Source organism: Mustela putorius, unplaced genomic scaffold, assembly GCF_011764305.1.
Source record: "Mustela putorius furo isolate JIRA1106 unplaced genomic scaffold, ASM1176430v1.1 tig00003909_pilon_pilon_pilon, whole genome shotgun sequence".
NCBI classification, from domain to species: Eukaryota; Metazoa; Chordata; class Mammalia; order Carnivora; family Mustelidae; genus Mustela; species Mustela putorius.
In genome coordinates this window covers 33,646,637-33,670,394 of record NW_025422057.1, presented here as the reverse complement: position 1 = coordinate 33,670,394, position 23,758 = coordinate 33,646,637, and the positions used below count along the sequence as shown (strand labels likewise).

Genomic DNA, 23,758 nt, shown 5'->3' with positions numbered 1-23,758 from the left:
TATATGTTTGTCTCCAAGACTGTAGCACCTCCCTGAGGAATCCACATTTTCAATTTGAGTCTGTTTCCTAGAGCATGCCCGAACTAAGATTACTGGAGCCAAGGAGATCTCTATCAAAGAAATAGCAACCCTGCCTCTTAGTTCCTGAACTTGGCTTCCAGGGTGGAATCTGTTATTAAATAAATAAGGTATTAACCAAATCAAACAACTTTTAATGACCCAGAAAAAATAATTCAATTCACAGAAAAAAGTCAAGAGCAGAGCAGACATCTCAGCACCACGGCTTTTGCAGCGGCGCTGAAGAATGCTGGTAGTGATGTGTTTTCACAGCTCATCTTGCAAGACTCCCATGCAGTTTCCTGGAGAAGATGGACTCCTGCCCTCCAGAATTTTTTTTTTCTTTTTTTTTAACATGTGCTCATGGATGAGCAAAGGAAATTCCTTCCTCCATTCAGTATGTATAACTGAGCCTCACCATGGCAGGGTGTGGGGAGGCAGATGTGCTAACTAATCGAGTGGGAATAGGGGTCCTGCCAAGGCAGGTTCAGAGCAGAGTGTAGGAGAAAACCATCAGCTCTGCCACGGGGGTAGTGTGGGGCTCTTGGAGGTCTTCCTAGAGGAGATCAGTTTCGGACTCGGCCTTTGAGGACAAGAAAGTCCAGTGGAATAGAGTGAAGGGAAGAACATTTCCAGCAGGGAACACTGCAGGGACAAAGAAGCAGAGGGGCTCAGGGTTTGTTGTTGTTGTTGTTTTGGTTTTGGTTTTGGTTTTGAGTAGGGCTGCTATTGGCATTTTGGCCAGGACTGTTAGAGGACCACTGCCTAATCCTCCATAGCACCCCATAGTGACAACCAGAGCCTTCTAGACATTTCCAGTGGCTCCGGGGTGAGAGGAGCTTGGGAACAATCAGTGCCACCCCACATGAGAACCACTGGAGGGAGTTCTTGAAACTTGACTGGAAGGGAGTCACTAGTGTATAGGTCCTTGTTTAAGGAATGTAGGACCTCTTCCTCAGAGTGTGGAGAACCAGTGCAAATTCCGGACAAGGGATAGACCTGGTCAGAGGGGATCTGGGGTTATAAAGGTCCCTCTGACTTCATGGTGAGGGACAGATTACAAGAGGCGGGGTCTGAGGTCTCCATCCTTTTGTCTTTCCCACCCCACCTCCCTTTATCTCTTCCCATCTATTTTCACCAACACACAACTAGCAAGTTAATTGTTCCCTGCTTTTCTTGGGCCACTCACATAGGTATTTCAAAGAATGGAGCATCTTCCCCATGAACTGCCACGCTTCCTGGAAAATGACTTTTCTGAAGTGGTTGTGAATGATCTCAACTATGAATGATCTCAGGTCTTGTGCTTTGTTTAATCCTCACATTATGAGGCAGGGCTATTGTACCTATTATATAGTCGGGGAAACTGAGGTTCAGAGGTCTGAATCCAAACCCTAGGCTTATAATTTTTCTTTTTCTTTTCTTTCTTTCTTTCTTTTTTTTTTTTTTTTTAGATTTTGTTTATTTATTTGTCAGAGAGAGAGAGTGTACAAGCAGGCAGAGTGGCAGGGAGAGGCAGAGAGAGAAGGAGGCTCCCCACTGAGCGAGGAGCCCGATGTGGGACTCGATCCCATGATCGATCATGGGAGTGATCCTAGGATCATGACCTGAGCTGTGGCTTAACCCACTGAGCCACCCAGGTGCCCAATTTTTCTTTTTCTAATTAGCAGTGTGGTACCCAAGGGAACATCTCTGAGAGACGGGGACTGGTTCTTTTGCCTCACTTTTCTCTTTTGCGTCAGCTTTCTGAGATGATGAGAACTGTCCTTGTAGGCCTCAGCACTGGGCCACCAGGCTATCGTTAGAGATTTTGCCTGATGTAAGAGGCCCCAGTCTTTCAGTTCCCCTTTGGGGAAAAATTATTTTACTGAAAATCACTCACTGCCCCCAACATATTTAGCCAAGATGTTCTCATTTTCTCGGAGCCAGAATAAACTGGCAGGGTGCTAGAGTCAATGCCGGCTGGGACCCACGTGTGCTTCCGCTGGCTGGGAAGTGATAGACGAGGCAACAGCGTCCTTCAGCTCAGACTTTCCCCCGGCCTGATTTATTGCTCCCGTCTCTTGCTCTGGCTTTTTGCTAAGATTTCCTTCCAAAATCTTCACTGCAGATCCAGGACTGTCCATGTGCATTTTTGCTTTGCTGCTGTTGATGGAGAACTTTGGGTGGGTGCCCTGGCACCACCCACTCCTGCCCTATCTGCAGGAGTCATCTTTACTCTGTCAAAACCCAGATCTGTCCACATGCTGGGAAGGGTGGCTCCTGTCCAAAGCCACTTCCACCCCTTCCCCTGCTCCTGCCACATGGTGGCTGAGCCACCGGCTTCAGAGGCTCGAGGCCGCAGCCCAGTCTCTTTGAATCTGGACCCAACATCTCCTAGTACGCTGTCTGGTCCCTTGCATCAGAGATCTCTTTGTGAAATAATGCAGTAATGTTTTCTCAAGAGAACCAGAGTAGCCATTTATTTTGGCTTCACCATATTGATTCAAGGAAATCTCTTCCCTCTTCTTTAAATTGTTCCTGGAGTCAGCAGGGTTTTTGTGCTCAACCATTTGCCCAGGGCAAAACCCCTTCCATCCAGCCCCTCTGGATTGTATTTGCCAAAGTGGGAAAACACTCAAGCAAAATATCTTCCCCAGAATTAGTGAAAGACTCCTTTTAAGATAGTTAATAAAAATCAGGCATCTCTTTCGGTGTAATTTTTCATTTCAGAAGCCAAAGTATAGCCTGGCTTTTAAGACATGCAAGCAGCACAAGGCCTTTGCTGGGTGGGTTGGCGTCTCTCTGCAGATGCCTGGAGCTCTGGAGTTCCCACTTTGAGATGAGAAGAGCTTGTCTGTGTGCATGTCTGACTCTCCCTCTCTCACATAGTTTACATTTTCCTGTCATTGCAATGTCACTCCAGCTGCACTGTACGAAACTAATATTTTTATTTTTGACCTTTGAGATTTTTTTCTCCTAGTGCCTAGAGACAGTAAGGCTGGACTATGAGTCTTCATGACAAAAAAATTCTCTTGTGTTTCCCTAAATTGTAAGCCATCTAAGACTGGTCTTGGGATATTCTTGTACAGCTGCTGCTACTCAGTCCCTTTCTTTTGGGGTGGTAGTGAGGGCAGGTATGTGCGGTTTGAAAGAATTCCCAAGATCATTCTGATAAGTGCCATCCTGCACCCACTGAGACTCTCAGATCTAAATGGAGGCATCGTTATTTGGCCCCTTGATGAAACTCACAGAAGTCTTGGTCAGGGCTGCAACTCTGAAACCTCAATCAAACCATTTTATGTTTTTGATATGGTCAAAATGGTTGAATTGGTTACATATGGATGTCTAAATATAGCTGTATTTCAAGTTCTTCCATCTTTCTGAGAATTCTCTCAACTTTTGCACAATTTCTCCAGTATCTGCTCCACTGGGTGTAGATTCCTTGGAATAACTTCGGCAGTTGGTTAGCCATTTACCGGAGTGCCAGAGTCTTCATTTGTAAAATGGAGTGTTGTGAAGATCTGCAGTGTTGGGAGGATTAGAGACAGGGTATGTGGGTTGCTGGGCATGCTGCTGGGGATGCAGCAGGCCACTAGATAAAGGACGGCTATACTCAAAATGATGATAGTGATATTTACAGTTGAGATTAAAAGAGCTTGATTTTTCTTCTCCCCAACACATTCTGACCTCAGTGGGCGTGGTAACCTGAGATTCCCAAAATTGAAAAGAAGGGTGAAAATCTACTCTATTTTGAGCTTCTACTCTGTGTCCTGGTGTCAGGTTAGGTGCCTTCATGTGCTCTTTCCTTAGTCCTCATCTCAGTGCTCTGAAGTGGTACTAATAGTTCCATTTTATAGATGAGCACACTGAGTCTGAAGAGGCTATAAATGTATCAGTCAAGGCTATTGGTTATAAGCATCAGGACTGATTTAAGCAGAAAAGGAATTTAGGGAAAAGATACCAAGGAGCTAGCACTGGGAAGGTTAGGGATAGGCTTAGAAAACAGGGCAGAAACAGGCTTGGCATAAATGCTCTAAGGTCTATAGCCAAACCCACACCACAGAACTGTTCCCCAATACCACCGGCCCTGGTCCCCGGGAGCTGCCACCACCTCCGTGACCGTTTAGAAACCAGTCATTGCTGCCACTGCTACTACTGCAAAAAGAATGCTCTCTTTATCTTGCTTCATGAGTCAGTAGCTCCCAGTTCTGAGTCTGGGGTGGGCATCTGCTTACCCCAGCTTGGATCTCATGCCCCTGTCCTTCTTCAAGGGATGCTGGGAAACTAAGTATCTGGCTTTCAGGTAAAGACAATGCATGTTCCAAATCTCATTTGGTGTGGAAATTTTCAAACATAGAAAGGGAGTCAGAAGTTAGGGTAGCCCAGGGTGGGGGGATGGGGTAACTGGGAAGTGGACATTAAGGAGGGAACAGGTGTTATGAGCACTGAGTACTATATAAGACTAATGAATCACTGAACTCTATCTCTGAAACTAATAATACGTTATATGTTAATTAATTGAATTTAAATAAAGAAATAAAAATTTAAAAAAAAGTTAGGGTAGTCCAAAAGTCATTAAACAGCTATCACATTGAAAAATCTGGATTTATCACCTAACCTGGACACATCGAAATGCTGTTACTGTGTGACCTTCCATGAGGAGCATCTTTGCCTTCTCCAAACACCAGACCTCAAGGCTTTTCCTCTGGCAGGTATAAATACTGCTGTAAATACTAGTGTTTATGATAATCAAAATGCATGCTAATAGTGTCCCCTGCTAAAAACATCCCTTGGTACTTAAATGAATGAGAGGGGTTGGAGGCTGAGGACCCCTGAATACACAGACTTTGACTCATGGTGGAAAGCATTCCTGAGATGTTCTAACTCACCTCTTCACCCGTAGTGGAGAAAAGTCCCTGTGGGATGCCATCAGCTGTTACAGATAGATTGTATTCCTCAAGAGCCTTACCCTGCCCTAGAGTCTCAACTTACAGAACACTATGAGGGAAAGAAGCAAACTTTTTTCAAAAATAAAATCATACCTCCAGATGAAACAAAAATTGGTACAACCATCCTGGAGGGCAATTTAACAATGTGGAAGTATCAGGAACCTCAAAAATGTGTCTGATTCACTAATTCCTTTTTTTTTTTTTTTAAAGAAATCAGGCTTGGGGAAATGTAGACAGAGGTGTAGAGAAAGTTTATGTTCCAGAATATTTATTTATAACAGGGTAATTTATGCTAGAAAAATATTGGTCCTAATTTTTAAAAAATACACATCATGCCCACACATACTCATATAAAAAATCCAATAAGAAATATACCAAAATGTCAATTTTGTAATTGTGAGATTATCTCTTGGGTGGTGGGATTGCAGCTGATTTTTAAGTGTTATTTTAAAAATATTTTCTTGGAACTTCTAGAACTTTCTACAATAAAAATGTACTTCTTTATAATTAGAGAAGTAATATGTATAACATTTAAAAAATTCCATCAGATAATACCATCTTCAAAGAAACCAGAGAGAAAAAAGTTAAACCAGTTTTCAGAAGAGAAGGATGGTTCCGTCCATCCCTAGGGGCCATCTGGGTAGAGGGCAAATTAAAACCTGAAAGTTTAAAGTCAATCAGTTTGTCTTCATGGGCCCTAGAAGGGGAAAACTTCAGTCATTTTCCTTGCCTGGCACTCTTGTGGTCAGAGGATGAAATCCAATCATGGGGTCAGTTGGGTTTATACATTCCATGGCAAACCAATTTGGCCATTTCTCTGCATTTCCCAAAAGTTCTCTGACTTCCTAGACAGGAATTGTGAGCACAGGGAGACCTTTATGCTGGTTCCTGCAGCACATCTGGTTAACAGCATGTGCCAGATGGGCTCCCTTTCATCTGGGGAGAAGGGCAGTAGGGGGCACACGAGCCTCTGTAGGTCTGAGGAACTTCCCCAGTGGAGGCTTCAGTTCTTGGTGAAGTATTTCAAGTTAGGATGTAGGCGTATCATATTGGAGTCACAAATTTTTCTAACTTTAGGGGAATATGCCTTTTTTAGAGTTTGCCCATCTGACTTTGAGGTTCCTTGCTTTGCCCAAAGATGTTTTGGACAAACCATTGGTTGGTTTCTGACACCATGGTGCGTTACATGAGTGTTTATGGAACATCTGCCATGTGCCCTGCACTGTGCTCTGCACTTTAGAGACAACAATGAACAAGACAGATGTGGTCCCTGGACTCAGGGAGCTCGCTTCCACCAGTAAAAAAGCACATTGCCATGGTGTGTCTTCCTGCACCTGGGCACAGACTGCTGACTTTCTGCACTCACTAACCCATCTGTTGTTTGGTCGTACCAACCTCTCCATCACCTTAGACAGGCTGAGTTGGAAGTAAAACTCTAGAAAGTACTCAAGTCTACAAGTCCAAGAATAGCGAGAAAAGGGTATTACTAGAGAGGGTGAGTGACCGAGTTTATCTGGCAGCTAGAAAGAAAAGGATAAGTTCGTCGAGTGGCTAGTACCAACTAGGGAAGAGGAATGAAGGGAGAGAGGGGCCAAGAGGTAAGTCCTGCTGCTGCCACCTCAGGCTTTCGCGAAGCCATAGCATGGGACTTGCTCAGTCTCATCCCAGGAACTTCTCCTATGCCTCTGTCCACCTTGCCCGCTATATTGTCCTAAACATTATCCTTTCGTTCTCCATTCCTTGCAGCTCTGGGTGAAAGGAAGCCAGACCAATTCCTTTTCGCCTTTCCCTACTCACCAAACCCCTCCTTTTTCTTGCCCTGAGGACTGAGTATTCCTACTGAAACACTTTCCAGACAACCAGCCCAGTTGGGCCTTAACAACCCTTGCGTCTCATCAGAGGGCATTTCTCTTTATCCAGAAACAAATCAACCAGAAACCTACCCTATGCTCATAGTTCTCTACAAGACTAAACGCTATTTACAAGGACTCTGAGACTTCTCAAGAGCTTAAAATGCCTTTTCATTTATTTTTTTTTAAAATATTTTATTTATTTATTTGACAGACAGAGATCACAAGCAGGCAGAGAGGCAGACAGAGAGAGAGAGGAGGAAGCAGGCTCCCTACAGAGCAGAGAGCCCGATGTGGGGTTCGATCCCAGGACCCTGGGATCATGACCTGAGCCGAAGGCAGAGCCCTTAACCCACTGAGCCGCCCAGGCTCCCCTGCCTTTTCATTTATTAAAGATACATGGAATGGTGCTTTAAAAAGTTCTTGGCTTATGTATTTTGTACCATTCTTCAATTAAAAAAAAAGCCAATCTTACATGTTTTAGGTATAGGACTTCTAAGAGTGTAGGCAGGAAAAAGAATTGACCCCCCATGGTTCAAATTAGGCGACTTTGGGGAAATGCCCACTTAATAGAGGTGGAATCAGGTTTGAGGGAATCAACAAGGAAAATCGAGACATCTAGAGACTAGCAACAGTGGGGACCCAGTACCACCTCTGGGTCTGGAGGGGCCAGAAGAGGAGCCAGTGTTACTGGAGAGCATGTGAAGCTGAAGCCTGAGAGGGAGCTAGTGGGAACCACAACCTCAGATGGATGCAGCCTCCACCAGAATCAGACACTGAAGCAGAATGGGAGCAGTAAGAAATAACCCTGATCTCTTTCTCCTCCCACTTGCTGATCTCACCTGCTAATCTCCATTAGCCAAACCCCACCAGAAGCTAGTAGATGGGCAAGGGAGAGGTCAGAGGAGATAGATGATGCTGTCCCTAAGAGGGCTTGCATCCCAGGACACAGAACAGGGCAGAAAAAGGTAGAAAATGGATTGGGCAGTGCAGGAGTGGGTAGAATTTAGAGAATAACCAGGACAGACACTCTCAGACCCAGAATATGGAATTATTCAGAGCATTGTTTTCCATCGACTCTTACTAAATGTCATTTTATCGGTCAAACCTCCCAAGAGTTGAGGGTTGATTATTTTTTCCTCCCACAAATGCTTTCTGAAAGTCATGGCTGGTTATCCTGTAACATTATCATTTTCATTTATTGAAAAATATTTATTGGGTACTTACCATGTACCAGGCACTATTGAAAAAATTAACCATTTGCCCCCCACCCATCATTCCCATTCGTAGGGACAGTTTCACCTTCCATCTTTAAATAAAATACCAATAATCCTTTCCATTTGGACCAGTATTTTTATAACACATCTGTTTTACTTTTTTGGTGCATTTCAATTCTGTTTGGCTTGATTGTCCTGGGCAACTGAACCCTGGAGGCTCTGAATCTAACGAAGTTTACAGTTTTTTGGTTTTTTTTTCTGGGCTAGAACTCAAGTTGTTGATATCTGTCTGTCTCTTTCTTTCTCTCTCTTTCTCTCTGTGTGTCTGTGTGTTTGCAGGAACAGTATCTTTGGATCTGTGAACTTTGAAAATAAAACTTGGTCTTTTTGAATGTAGGTAATACTTTAAAAAGAAAACAGTCCTCTTGAAGAATCTGTCCATATCAGTAGCATTCAAATTTTTTTATTGTAGACCTCAATAAAAAATACATTTTATGTTTGAACCCAGTTTCATGAAACTAGACTCACTGCTACCTTGTTTGACGTATTCTATTTTTTAATTCTATTCTGTTTCTTAAAAAAAAAATGCTGATAGTAACTCCCTAAATTGATTTTATACCGTATTAATGGATTGCACTCTGCAGTTTGGAAAACAGTGGTCTACATCGTATCTCGATACTATTTTAAAAATGGACCCAGCACCAGAATTTATATTTAAAATGTGGTTAAGATGACCTAAATGTTTATTTTTTAGCCGTCATCACATGTGCCAATCTCAACATTTTTCTTACTTTTAAGAAAGCCAAGCTGAGCTGACCAGCAGCTGTTCTCCCCCTACTCCCTGTTCTTCCCCTATGTTCCCCCAACTCCTCGGTCTGGTGAAGGGTCCTGCATTTACTGTCACTTTGGCTTGTGGCTGAAACTGATTTGCAATAGGGTTGGGCAGCTGAGGCTTACCAAACCATCTTGTAAACACAATGGTGTTTTTTGTTTATTTTAACCTGAGGAAATCTGTGCTTGACTTGCAGTCGTTGGGGGAAAGTTCACTGCAGAGATAGTGCAGGGGGTCTGGGGTGGGTACCTGACTCATTGTGGAGGGACTGGAAGAATTTAAATGGGAATGAAGTCCTTTCCCACCACCCAGACTACATGGGAGGGGACCAGGTGGGTGAAAATCATTCCTGCTATTCACTGGGCACTTACCATGTGTTAAGGGTGTTCTCTCTCTCTCTCTCTCTTTCTTTCTTTTCTTTTCTTTTCTTTTTTTTTTTTAAGATTTTATTTATTTATTTGACAGAGACACAGTGAGAGAGGGAACACAAGCAGGGTGAGTGGGAGAAAGAGAAGCAGGCTCCATGCTGGGCAGGGAGCCTGATGCAGGGCTTGATCCCGGGACCCTGGGATCATGACCTGAGCCGAAGGCTGACGCTTAATGACCCAGCCAACCAGGCACCCCTGTTAAGGGCATTCAATACATTAGCTCACTTAATTCTTCCAGCAATCCAGTGAGTAGATGTTACTATCTCCATTTTAGGGCAGAGGGAAGTATTAGGAGGAAACAAGTTCAGAGTCGTTTTATAATTTTCCAGAGCTCTCATAGGTTGTGTGAAGCTGAACTAGACATTACTTTTATCTTTTACCCACGATGCTATAATGTTTCCTCTTTTGTCTTTGATTTGGAAAGAGGAGCAGATAGAAAAATTTCCTTTCATTACTGGGGCAGTGGGGACGGGGTTTGGGAGATGAAGGCCCTCTTCTAGTTTCTGGGGTTGCCTTGGGAAAGATGCCATCCCTGTGTCTGAATTTCTCAGTTAAAATTTAGAATTCCAGGTGTAACACAAATAATTAGAAATTAAGGGTGCCTAGCTGGCTCAGTTGGGAGAGCATGTGACTCTTGATCTCAGGTTGTGAGTTCAGGACCCAAGTGGGATGTAGAGTTTACTTAAATAAATTTTAAAAAACATAAATAATTGTAAACTAGATGGCAACTAATATTATCATTCAGCTTGTTAATAAGAACAATGTATATTGAAGAGCTATTTAGACTGTATTTGTCATTCATAGTTTGTTTTCATGGGGTGGGGAAGCATATGAAGTTATGAACAGCACATTTTTGAAATACATTTAATTTGTGAATTGGTGAGTGCATGCATTTAATGTATGCAAATTATGATTCCATATCTGGTTGCCTCCCCACCATGATAATGCAGTACACATCTCTGTAGCTAGAGGAAGAGAATCAGAAACCATGGAAATAAAATAATATTGTAGGCTTCTGCTACAAAAGTGAGAGCAGAGGTGTGCCTGGCTGGCTCAGTTGGTTAAACATCTCTTGATTTTCATGCAGGTTGATCTCAAGTTTGTGAGATCAAGCCCTCTGTCAGGGCTTGGCTCTGTGCTCAGCATGGAATCTGCTTGAGATTCTCTCTTTCTCTCCTTCTACCCCCCCCATAAATAAATAAATAAAAATCTTTTATCTATTAAAAAAAAAAGTTAGACCAGCTACAAAAAAAGATATAAAACTTTTCAGGAAAGCCTGGCATTGAGAGTTTTAGAAAGAAAGAAGTTAGCAGAGACTTGATGTTCTGAGACCCAAGAAAGAATCAGCATGTGCCTTAAAGTTATTATAACTTTTAGCCATCTTATAGGCTAAATAAGGTTAATATCTTTTAGGCTAAAGAGTGTATTAACATGTTCTGTGAAGACCTTCTCCTTTGAAACTTTGCTTAAAAGAGCCAAAGCAACAGGTTGATGGTCAAGATCAGAGACTGTGTGCACCTTTTGGTACTTAGACTTTTTCCTTTTTTTTAATGTAATGTTGTAGTTATGTTTGATAACTGAATCCACTAGAGATTTTTAAGTCTAATAGATATTATTCTCTCCTCTATAAACATTGGTGAAGTATCTCTCTGGGTTTTAGTTTTCCAGGACTTCAATTGCCCATGAAATAACTGTTTTGCTCATTACATTAGTCAAAAAGAAAGCACGGCAAATCAGTTAATGGTTATAACTTGAGATGGGGTAGGGGTAGGGCTCCTTTGGAGATACGTTCCCCTCAAATTAAACATGGATGATAAATTACAAAAGAAAGAAAGAAGACAAGAAAAAATCATATACAATTATAGAATGTTTATGTTACTTAAGTAATACAAGTTCCAAGGTTGTGGGCCCACAGAAGCAAATGGCTTATAGTGCCTAGGAAGTAATATGTATCCTCAAAACCTTAGTGGCTCTGGAAACTTCTTTTATGTTGCTACTCAGATGTCCAAAGGATTTGTGATCAAAACAGTTGATGCCATGGTTCTGTGCAGATGCTGCCTCTGAAAATCATTCATAATGACTTTCTGTTTGTTTTTTAGCTTTGAAAACAAAGATGTTTCCATTAGATTTGACCCACTGAGGAGAAAGAGAGATGTTAAGCTTTCTATATAGCTTCCTTCCAGGGTTCAGACGTCCTGTCTTAGGAGTAGACCATCATGGATGGCTCTTTCTGAAAGCCACTTGTAAGCCAGAGACCAAAGACTCAATATTTATGTTCTCACCGAAGTTAATATTAAGGATTAGATACCAATTCCTGGGCAAGCAACACTATCTTAAACATGGACTCTGGATTCTCCTGATCAGCTCCACTTTTTTCCCTATCTGTCTTGGTGTATGTGTAGGGAAAGGGACAGAAAACTAGGTTTGGGGCCAACACACAGAAATGTTATGTACATACAAATTTAGGGGCGATTAGAAGAGCCAGCTCTCATTAAAAGGGATTTGCTCTCTTCCAACTGGACATGCACAGGAGTTGGTTTTTAAAAAAGTATTAACTTATTTTTTTTTCCCTTCAAGCTTAGCCAGAGACCTCATGGAGGTCTAACTCCAAGCCAAGCTTGATCTGTTTTAATTCAACCACTGTTGATTTATGGCTTAGCAAAAAATGTCTGAGAATTTTTTTAAGCTAAAAAAAATTTTTTTTTACCCTAACTTGACTCTCTCACATCTCAAATACAGCTGAAGGGATATTTCTCAGACTTTCAAAAGACAAAGCCATCTTTGGAATGGGAGGGAGTTCTGAAAGCTTCAAATCCCAGTGAGAAATCCTTGATAGTTTATATACAAGTAAAAACAAATATATTGGAAGGCTATGTGACACTTTAAATATGTTCATTTGATTCTCCTTGAATAGAGACTAGAGTAGAATCAACCCCAAGTCAAAGGGGTGGCGGGAGGTGGGGTGGGGGCATTCTGAGTTTGCCCAGAGGACACACAAATCCTCTCTCTCCTTTCTTTTATTCCCCATCTCCCTCTTCTTACCAACCCCCATTCCATAAACAAAACAAAACAAAAATACCCCCAAACAAAAAAATCCCTCTCCTTGTGCAGTCAAAAAACAACCTGTGGTGAGTCTTCATCTCTCTCTACCTGGCTCTGGAATGTATGTTTTTTTGCAATAGGAGTAAGAATTGGACTAATTAGCAATTACCAGCCATGGGAAGAAAATCAATACTGAGTCCATCCTCCCTTCTAGTGCTAACATTTGATGGTTCTAACCCAGTTCTCTAGGAGAAATCCTTTGCCTCCTGCAGCACTCAGCCTGGGCTCTGTGATTTAACCATGGATTAGCCGTGTGTGCGGCTTTTGCTTTATCCTGTGTGAGCATCCAGTAGGATTATAAACTCAGTGAGGGCAGCAACTGATCATACACTTTGTCTCATTTCCCACAGCTGTGACCTTCAGCCACTTCCCAAGCTTTCACACATCAGCCCAGTGACTGTCGGAGGAAGTCGCAGGCCTCAAAGGAGTGCACGCAAGGAACAAAGGTAAAATCGTTTTTCTTCCTGTTGCTGAAGAAAAACCAGTCACATGATTCCTGATAATTGCATTGCACCCTTCTTCCTGAGGGATCTCTGAGAAGCAGAGGGGGCATTCTCTGCCTCAGGTATTTGTGTCGCATTCGTTTCTCCTCTGTGAGCATCTCTTCGTGAGTAATTACTGCTTCTATGGCAGCTCTGCTCAGAAGTACTGATGCACGTCTAATACTTAGACTGCCTTGGCCCAGACTTAGAATAACTAATTTTACTTCTAATGCTTTTAATTTATTTCATGATATGGTTTTTCAGTTTCACAACTATCATGAACCCCTCAGAGACTGAGGCCACATCCATGCTGTTCATTAGCTTTCTTGCCTTAGATGTCCTCCTGCTTGCCTGTCAGGTAATGGATTAATGGTCAAGAAATAGACCTGGCCCCGAAAACAAGTGGAATAATGGGCTGGAATGGCATTTAGCTATAAAAAACAGGTTGGCGTTTATATTTTTTGCCTAAACGTGACACCAGTGTTTATACTGAATTTATAAGAACAGAACAGCTGAATTTTTTCAAGTATTTAGACTATTTCATGCACCCAGTTAAAGCACTTCATAGGTATGATTTCATTTAACCCCTGCAGCAAGGAGTCATCACTATTTACAGTTAGGCATTACTGCTGTTGAAAAGACCACCAGTACTCCGTAGGACTCATTTAGTCCTTACATGGGTTTATGATGTCTTTTGTGTATTTATTTTGTGCTACGTGAAGATTTTCTAGTGTTTATTATCTATCTCATCTGTTTTTGTTATGTTAGTTACTGTGAGAAAAAGTTTCTTAGGACCAGTTGCAAAAACACTGAACTCTCTTTCCTGTGAAAGTCCAGGTGGCAGGTTTCAGGTTGGCTGATAGCTGTACGTGACGTGGCCGTTCAGGGACCTTGGTTCCTTCCCTATTTTTCTCCATCATCTCCTAAGGATGGCCTAGTGTAAAGGCATTTAGGCTAGAAGTAGCATATATTACTTCTACTTACTCTGGAGGAAACGTAGTCACTTGGTCACACCTAAGTTCAAAGGAGAGTAGGAAATGTATCTGCTGGCAGCCATGCGTCTAGCTACAGTTCCATCACTATGAAAGAAGGAGTGAATGGAATTCAGTGAGTAGCTCATTATACCCACTAGAGTCCTCAGTAAATAGTCTGTGAACAGTTGGAAAGCCAGGCCTGTGTCATATTCACGTTTGTCCCCATCACAGGGTTGAACACTTGCCACAGAAATAACAAACGTTTGACTCCCGCTCCAGCACTCTCTGCTCTCCTGTTTATGGCAGACGTCACTAATCTACCATGGCAATCTTTCCTGCTGGACCCAAGTAAGACCTCAGAACAGTCTGCAACATAATACCCCTGGAAGCTTCTAGCAGTATGTGAGAAATGGCCCGGATTTGAATCCTATTAGCCTTCCCTGATTATAGGTATTCAAATATTGAATTAAGAATCGAAGTAACTACAATCTTTCTCCCCTTATTCCCATGGAAATATTTGATTGTTCTGGTAATTTTAAAATATGTCTGCAAATTCTTTGATGTACCTTTCTTCAAAAGGTAGAGTTTAATTCCCCTCCCCTTAAATGTGTGCCATTAGGAACTCAATGGTGATGCTGTGTGGCTTCTGAGACTGGCAAAAAAGGATACAGCTTCTCCCTGGTACTCTCTTGCCTTTGAAATGCTCGCTGTAGAGAGAGCCTGTTTTCATGTCACAAGGACACTCAAGCAGTGCTGTAGAGAGGAACAGAGGTCTCTAATCTGTAACCATCATCAGCTTGCCAATCATGTGAGCAAGCTACCTGGGAACTGGATCCTCTAGCCCCAGCTGAGCCTTCAGACAGTACAGCTCCAGCCAGTGTCTGACTGCAGCCTCATAAAGGACTCAAAGCCAGAACTGCCCAACTGAGGCACTCCTAAATTTCCAACCAATATAAACTATAAAAGATGATAAGTGGCTATTGCTGTTTCAAACCACAAATTTTGGGGGTGATTTAATATGCAACAAATAATTTAGACTAAAGATAAATGAAAGAATACATGAATAAATAAATATAAGAACTACCTTATCAGACTGGGAACTCATGGAATTCCACGAGACCAAGAAGGGTGGGGCCTAAAAATTGGATCATAATAGGAATGAAGGTGGGAGTTGGCAGAGGACCCAGTTGCTGGTGGTTGATGGAAGCCAAGACAGGAAGATAGAGCACCACCATCTACTTCTAAGTTGGAAGGCAGGGGCAGTGGGGTCACCTGACAAGAGTGAGAGTTCATCTTCAAGGAGGCCTAGACATGGATAGGTGACCAAATAGAAAGAGCTATTTAAATAATATCTGTAGTATCTGTCGGTGTCGAAAGGGGGAACAGAAGGATAAAGATTTTATACTTACTTTTTGGCTGTTGGACTGCTGTTTCAGTGACAGCAGCTCCTGGCTTGATCTAGACCAGGAAGGAGCCCATCTCTATTAGGTCACAGAAAGCTGACTTGATGTTTGAGGAAAAATCAGAAGGTTCACAAGAAATAGAAGCTAGTAGTTATTTTGTGGTTTTTCCCAGCCAGTTAGATCATGGGAACTGCAGTAGCTCAAAATTTCTCATTTTCATCCATAAGGAGACTTAAAGACACCTCACAGTCATAATCCTACCCACATTCCCATCTGGCCTTGTCACAGTCACCCTTAGGTGCTCCCCCCACCCAGTATCTGGTCCCCCCTAGTGCTCTTCTAAGAGCCTATCCATCCACATAATGCTGATGCAAAATATTTCCCTCCTCTCCATTCCGCATGGTTTTTCTTCCCAGTCTAATTATGCCTTCTATTCCACCTGAGTCAATGGGGGTAAACCCGGTATAGCACCTACTCTGTGCCCTCCCTTGTACTGGTGCAGGAGTTCTGCACACGAGACTGTGTTGCATTTGATTGTGTGTTCATTCATGCTCTTTTGGAGGCAAGTAAGAGAAATACACTTGAATTTTAAAAGCAAAGGCAGATAATTTATTACTGAGATTGAAGAATATCTTAACTAAATTAAAGAGAAGGAATGCACCAAGGTTCAAGTCAGGATGAAGCTGGGAATGAGAAATCTGCATAAACCTAGAGAATTCTTGTTCTGCCTTTGTCTGGGCTTCTGTGACAGTCATGCTGCACACTGGCTCTCTCTACATTTGGCCTGTGGGACAGATGCAATGTTACCCACTGTGTCAAAGTTCATATATAACAGTTCTAGACAGTCAGAGACTATAACTCTTTTTCCCTCCCAATTCCAAATTCTTAGGGTAAGGACTTTGATGGCTTCTGGGACCCCATCCTAATGGGTAGATGCAAGGCAGTTAAAGGGATCACTTCTGTCTCTCATGCCCATAGGCTCCCCACGTACCTGCTTTACCAGTCCCAGAAAGGACCACATCTGTATAACATGGGTGGGAGACAAAGTTGGAGCCTTGCTCTGGAACCTCTGTTTCTGGTATATCCATCAGGACTCATTTGGTTGAAAGTAACAGAAATCCAGCTCACTTTAGAAAAAATGATTCCTCATTGTTTCCTGTAAGCATATCATAGAAAGTCAGGATGGAGTTAAATCTGGCACAATCACATTTATTTAAACTGAACTCTAAATAAGAGTAATGCTCAGAGCTACCGTTCTCTAGGACTTAACATGTGGCTAACTCTGTGCTAGATGCTTTATGTATGTATACCAGTGGTTCTCAAACTTCAGTGGGTAGGAGAATCACCTGGAGGGCCTTTCAGAACACTGATTGCTGGGCTAAGACCTGGAGTTTCTGGTTCAATGGGCCTGGGAATTTGCATTTCTAACAGGTTGCCAGGTGATGCTGATGCTACTGATCTGGGGCCCCCACTCTGAAGGCCACTGATTTATATTAATTCATTTAAGAGGTACAGAAACCCTGGATGGTAACATAGTCCCAGTTGTTTAGATGGGGAAACTGATGCTCAAAATATCACACAGATAGTGTCAGAGCTGTGATTTCAACCCAAGATTGTTCGAACCAAAGTTCTTGGAATGACCACTAAACATACTGCTTTCTTTTGAGATTCCTACCCAACCTCAGCTTCCGGTTTCAAGTTTATTAACAACAAAACTTCACATATCAAAGACTGAACCAAAGCTCTCCAGAAAATCCCAAGAAAATCCTGAGCATGAGCAGCTTCTTCCGTCTGTGGTGGGTCGGTGGGTGCTGAACCCAGAGCAGCCATGAGTGGGGGCATGATGGACTGCAGACCTGCCCGGCTGGAGCGGGGCTCCCAGAGGCTTGGCAGCCTCATTATGGCATCCCCCATCCCCGCCCTGGAACTGACTTGAACTTTTCTTTCCCTTCTACCGTTTATTTGGCATTCTCTGGGTCCTTAATCCACAGACATTTGGGTGGCAAAAAGAAAAAAAAAAGGTGGAAATGAGCTTTCTGCAATGTTGATTTTTCTTTCAAATTCATGACGATGTGGTGTCCCCAGGAATGGTTATTTTCTTCCCTTTCTCCCTAGCATGAATTCTCAAGTAAGTAGCAAATGATTTCAAATGCATGCCGACTGCAGTGGACAGCTGCCAGGAGAGATGTGAAAATAAACTGGTGACAGGAAGTGTCACAGTTCACGGAAAGGGCAGCGAGGATATAGTGGCGCAAGCCCATGACACTTCTGGGTCCACATGCTGAAAGACTTACCCGAACGAGCTGGGCAGCCACAAATCTCCTAGTAATTCATTAAGGGGAAACGCTCCCAGAAACATTGCTCTCCTCCCCTAACACCCTTTGTCTTTTAATTTCCAAACTCTGGGTTCATTCCTATGTCAAGCAAGCCTGGGTGAGTCTCTCCAAACAACTCCTTCATTCGTGATGGAATACACCGCAGCCGACTAATGCTTTGACTCTAAGTGTTTTAACAGGCCGAGGAGGTTTCCAAGCTTTAGGATCATAAGATAGATATATGATCAGTGTGAACTACAAAATAGCATCAAAAACAGCATGAAGGATGGTGGAAACAAAAGGGAATCATGTGGAACTTCGCCCAGGAAAGGGATTACAAACTTAGAAGGAAAGTTACAGGGATAAAAAAATTGTATTAAAAGTTAGTCACAAGATAAAGGTGACAGAGTTGAGGTCAAACATATCAATCATATCAATCAATGTAAATGGCTTAATTTATATAAAAGAAAGATTTTCAGGCTTGCTAACAAAGCAAAATCTAACATTCTGCTTTATGGAAGAGATATGCCTAAACCAAGAGGTCCCGAGGTTAAAAAATAAAAGGATGGACAGAAATATGAAGTGCAAATGAAAACATCTAGGTAGAGTTGCAGTCTCGATGTCTTACAGGATGAAATTCAAACCACACAGCATTACAGAGACAAAGAAGGAGGCTGTGAGATGCTAGAGGCAACTGCTCACAAGGAAGCTCTATCAATTGTTAATATTTATTCAACTAAAAAGTGGAGATGCAGGGAAGTAGGGGACATAGAAACCCACTAGTGGTAGGTGATTTAAATACATCTTTCTCATTGCAGAAAAATCAAATAAACAGAAAAGTTAGCAGAGACTGAAACTCATAACTAGTAAGGTAACTCATACAGATCTCTGTGGAAATCTGAACCTCAGTAGTAGAGAAAACAGATTCTTTTCAAGTGACCATACTTTGGACCACAAAGAAAACCTAAATAAATTCAAGGAACAGAAAGAATACTCTTTGATTACAATATAGCTGAAACTAATAATTATTAGCAAATAGAAACACAAAGGCCACTTTTTCTGAAAATTAAAAAAAAAAAAACCAATCCTGTTAATAAACAGCTATTGGTCAGAAGTAGAAGTATCACATGCAATTATAAAATTTGTTGAAAATAATGATAATGAAAATACAAATAATCAGCTCTGTGGTATTCAGCTAAAGCAGTCGATAGAGGGAAAAGCTTAGCATTAAACACCCCTATCAACACAAATGAACACAAATGACTCAAGCACCCCACTAAAAATGTTAGAACAACAAAGTAAACCAAAAGGATGTAGAAGAAAGGAATCAATAAAGATAAAAACAGAAATTAATGACATAGAAGATAGGGGAAAAAAACTAATTAATAAGACCAGGCCTGAAACGATCAATTTAATAGATAAACCACCAGTTAAACTAAAATAAAGAGTAAGTGATAGAAAGCATAGATACACTAAATTAGAAATGGTAGCAGTGGGTGATTGGGGAAACCCATCAAAGCAGAGGAGGGGTGCCTGGGTGGCTCAGCGGGTTAAGCTGCTGCCTTCAGCTCAGGTCATGATCTCAGGGTCCTGGGATCGAGACCCACATCAGGCTCTTTCTCAGCGGGGAGCCTGCTTCTCTCTCTCTCTCTTTCTGCCTGCCTCTATGCCTACTTGTGATCTTTCTCTGTCAAATATATAAATAAAATCTTAAAAAAAAAAAAACCAAACTTTTAAAAAGCTTTAAAAAAGGGCAGAGGAAATCTAAAATAAAAACATAAGGGACTTTTTTTTTTTTCAATTCTTTACAAAATATTTGAAAATGTAGGTGAAATGGTTAATTTTCTAGAAGAAAAATAACTTATGTAAATTAATCCCAGTAGAGACGGAGTCTTAACAGACCAGTTACCATAGAAAAAATAGAAAAAATAAAGAGTTTCCCTATAAAATAGCACCAGGCCCAAATGGTTTCACAGGGAAACTCTGCTAAACATTTTGATCAGGTAATATCTATGCTACTTACGAGCAAAGAAAAAGAAGAAAAACTTCAGGTAATTTAAGCAGTTATGAGAATAATAACAGTAATGACTAAAAAAATGTAAAAATGCTTATTTCCATGAGTTGGTAATATAGATACCAACTGGTAATGATACCAAAACAAAACCACAACAACAAACTTTGCTTGTCATCTTTGGAGGATATTAGAGATCTTTATTTTGAAAGCTAGCCATTACAGGGGAAGGGTCAAGGACTTATCTTTCTTTTCCTATGTAGATCATTTATTGTGATGAAGGTAAGTTTCTTTTTACAAAAACATTCCAGCTGAAAAATACAAATACTGATGGCTTTACAATATCACTATTTTGTAACCTCTAACAAAATTCGTGGATCTAGGCTATGCTCATTAAAGGCTCCTCAATTCTCAAAAGGTCAGATCAAGAGACATTACATGTTTTCCAGTGGAAGTCCGCTGCACCATCCGTAATACAATCTTGGCACAAAATCAAACCCAAATCTGACCAAGCCTCTAGAACTACTAATTTACAAGGAACACGGTCCAGAGGAACATGTGAAGTAATACCACAGGGATACAATCAGCGAAACCCAAACTATGGGGACTGTACAGGACAAATGACTCAGTTTCCTGAACAAACAAATTGCAAGGAGAAGAAGAGATGGCAAGGAAATCTATAGATAAAAGAAATTGAAGAGACATTAACCAGCCCAACATGTGGATATAATTTGGATCCTGATTCAAATTGTATAAAATTTATGTGACAACTGGGGGAAATTTGTCCAGTGAGTGGTACATGATGATATTAAATATTTATTGTTAGTTTTTTAAGGTGTGATATTGGTATTACAATTTAAAAAAAAGAGTTCATCTATTTCAGAGATATATTCTGAAATGTTTAAAGATAAAGTTACATCATGTGCTATTTGCTCTAAGAGACTGAAGGTGGAAGGGCAAAGAATTAGATGAGGCTTTAAATAAGATTGGCCGGGAGCTGGTATTTAAGAAAACTGGATGAATGGACACAGAGGTTTACTACAGTATTCTTTTTACTTTTGTGTGTGTTTGGAGTTTCCCAAAGTAAAAAAAAAAAGATTTTGTTGTTATTTTGACTAGTCACCATTCTGAATGATTGTTATATTTCTCTGAGGTGTTTCCGTTTTTTCCAGAATTTCACAACGGTAGTGATCTACTTTAAATAGTGGGGAGAATGCTTTTTGGCAAGTAATAAAACTAAAAGTTTAGTCACTGCCTGATTGCTTAATAGCTCACTGTGCAGAGTTTGGTAATACCCAATGTTTGCTGAGTGTTTATTATGTGGCAGGTGTAGCCCAAGTATGTATGTGGATTAACTTATTTATTCTTAAATACATTTTTATTTTCTTCTTGGAGATGAGGAAATGGGAACCCAGAGACTTTAAGTAACTTACTCATGATAGATAGTTCAGGGGGCCTGGCTGGCTCAGTTGGAAGAGCATGTGACTCTTGACCTCTGGGTTGTGAGTTTGAGCCCCGCGTTGGGTGTAGAGATTACCAAAATAAACAAACATTAAAAAAAGATAATATAGCTGATAAGAGATATAGCTAGGATTTATACTCAGTCTGTCTGGCTCCAAGTCTTACTTTGTAAACCATGATTTTATCCTTGCCTTGTGACTTTAATAATTCCTTAGTAAAATGTTGGCATCCTTACCTTCCTCCTCCTCCCATAGGAACTGCCCATGTGTGTTCTGTGAACTATTACACTGTCACTAAGAATATAGTTCTTGTTTGTGGCATTGTCGGTGACCTTGAGCACCAAGTCATTTCATTCTTTGAGCTTCAGTTTTATCACCTATAAAATGAAGAGGTTGAACTATGTGATGCTGAATCTTGCTGCTTACCAGCTGTGTAGCCTCGGCGAAGTTACATAAATTGAGCTAAGTGCCCCGTTGCTAAAAAGGGGATCCTTATTCCTGCCTTATAGGGTGGTCGAGAGGAAGACAAGAGGGGATGTGTGAAAAGTGGGGGCACAGTGCTTGGCACATAATCATAATAGTGATGACTGCCATTCTACCCTTCCTAAGAGTCCCTGAGTCTGGAAGAGTTGGAAAGAAGGCTCCCTTGCCTAGGGAAATTCTACTGGGCCTTGCAAGGATGTGCTGGTGACTCTGTCTGTTGAGAGGATTCCACACTAACCCAGGCAGAGAATAAAGAGGGGTGCGGATCCTTGAGCTGAAAAGGAGCCTAAAAATTGTACAAGTGCTATTTATTAAATCCCTACCATTGTCTAGATGCTTTACAAATATTCCCAAATTCGGGCTTGGCTCAACCTAGCAGGGTATATATTAATAGCCCCATAGCTAGTGAATGAGTGGGAGTTACTGAAAACCATGCTCTTTCTCCTTTATCATCTTGCTCTGGTTATTCTTATTTAGGTTTCTCATCATGTGTACATAGGGTCTTATTATTGTATTTAACATTAAGATGCCCACGTCTTAATGCCCAAGTCTTAAACCAAGTAGGGTTTTTTTTTTTCAAGTATAGAGTGAATACATGTTCAATATACCAAATACACAGGAAAAATCCAGAAAAGTAGAAAGAAAAGACAATCCGTTGGCAAATCTACTACCTAGCATTCAGAGACAACAATGATTGTTTTCTTCTAGTCATTTTTTTCTTTGTTGGTTTTTCTTCTATAACTGTGATTAGGTAAATAGCTTTTTAAAATCCAAACTCACTGAAATAATAAAATTGCCTCAGATTGTGAGGACCTCAGATTAGAGAATGTGAAGATTGGTCCATTTCAGGGAGTCTCAATTTTGGGTGATTTCCCCCCCAGGGGACATCTGGCAACATCTGGTGCTATGGTCTGAGTGTTTCTTGCCTCCCCTACCCCCGCAGTTTATACCTTGAAATTCCGATGCCCAGTGTGATGGTGTTAAAGGAGGGGCTTTGGGACATGCTTATTAGTTCATGAGGGTGGAGTGCTCATGGATGGGATTAGTGCCCTTCTAAGAGAGGCCCCAGAGAGCTTGCTAGTGCCTTCTGTCACATGAGGACACAGAAGAAGGTGCCAGTTATGAATAGGAAGAGGGCCCTCACCAGAAGGTGACATTGCTGATGCCTTGATCTGTGACTTTCCAGCCTTTAGAACTGTGAGAAATCAATTTCTGCATTTTATAAGGTACCTACCTAGTCTGTGGTATTTTGTTGTGGCAGCCTGAAGAGGGTAAGCCATCTGGAGATGTTTTTGGTTGTCACACTTGGGGAGTGGGGCTAGTGACATTTAGTGGGTGGAGGCTACTCTGCCACTTCCTGCCATGCTTAAGACAGCCCTGCACCAAAGAATTATCCTGCCCAAGTATCAGTAGTGCCAAGATCGAGAAACCTGGTCTATCTGATGCCTTGAATACTGTTGGAAAAAGGCAGCTTTTTCTGCTCATCTCCATGGTGATACCCCAAATGCAGAGGGTCCAGCCTGATTTAGTGCTAGGAGAAGACTGGTAGCTTTGGCTGCCTCGCTGAGAGGGTCAAGCTCTTTGTCCTTGGGGTTGGCCTTCAGTGTATACCTCTCAATGATGCCTTTCTGGCCAGTCAGCACTGCCAGCCCCTTCCTGGCACCTTCCTTTGTCGGGGTCTGTGATGAGCCCAGAGGGCTGGGAGGGAAGCTGGGGGTACCATTCCTGTTCATCATGAGAGCCCGGGGTACGACAGGCAGATGGTAGAGACACAGTAGAAATCAGGAGGACATAAACAGCCAGCCAGAGGAGGGTCCTGAGTCTATTCACATAGCTGCCAGGGCTGTCTTCTACCTCCTCCCTCCGCCCCACCCCTCAGGAGTTAGGTCAGGAACAGGTGACCAGGGAATGAAGGTTAGGAGGAGACTTATTCCCCATGTGTTAGTTTTGTGGGGCTGCCATAAAAAAGTACCACAGATGGAGTGGCTTAAGCAACACAATCTATTGTCTCACATTCTGGAGGTTAGAAGTCTGCAGTCAAGGTGTCTGCAGGCGGTGCTCCCTCTGAAGGTGCTAAGGGAAGATCTGGTCCAAGCCTCTCTCCTGGCTTTTGGCCATTCCTTGGTCTATGACAGCAGAACTCTAAACTTTACCTGGTGAGATCCTGTGTGCAATCCTATCTCCAAATTCCACCCTTCCCCTTTTCTTAAATAAAG

At 41.9% G+C, this 23,758-nt stretch overlaps 1 protein-coding gene across 1 annotated transcript in view; it reads left to right on the top strand.

Moving 5' to 3' along the window:
* Positions 1-250: 250 nt before the first annotated feature.
* LOC101693826 (syncytin-1-like) overlaps positions 251-23,758 on the top strand; it is a 58,206-nt gene continuing 34,698 nt past the window's right edge. Inside the window, exons 1-2 of the mRNA XM_013054557.2 lie at positions 251-454; positions 12,765-12,860. The gene's annotated coding sequence lies outside the window, so the exon portion shown is untranslated. The remainder of the gene's footprint in view (positions 455-12,764; positions 12,861-23,758) is intronic.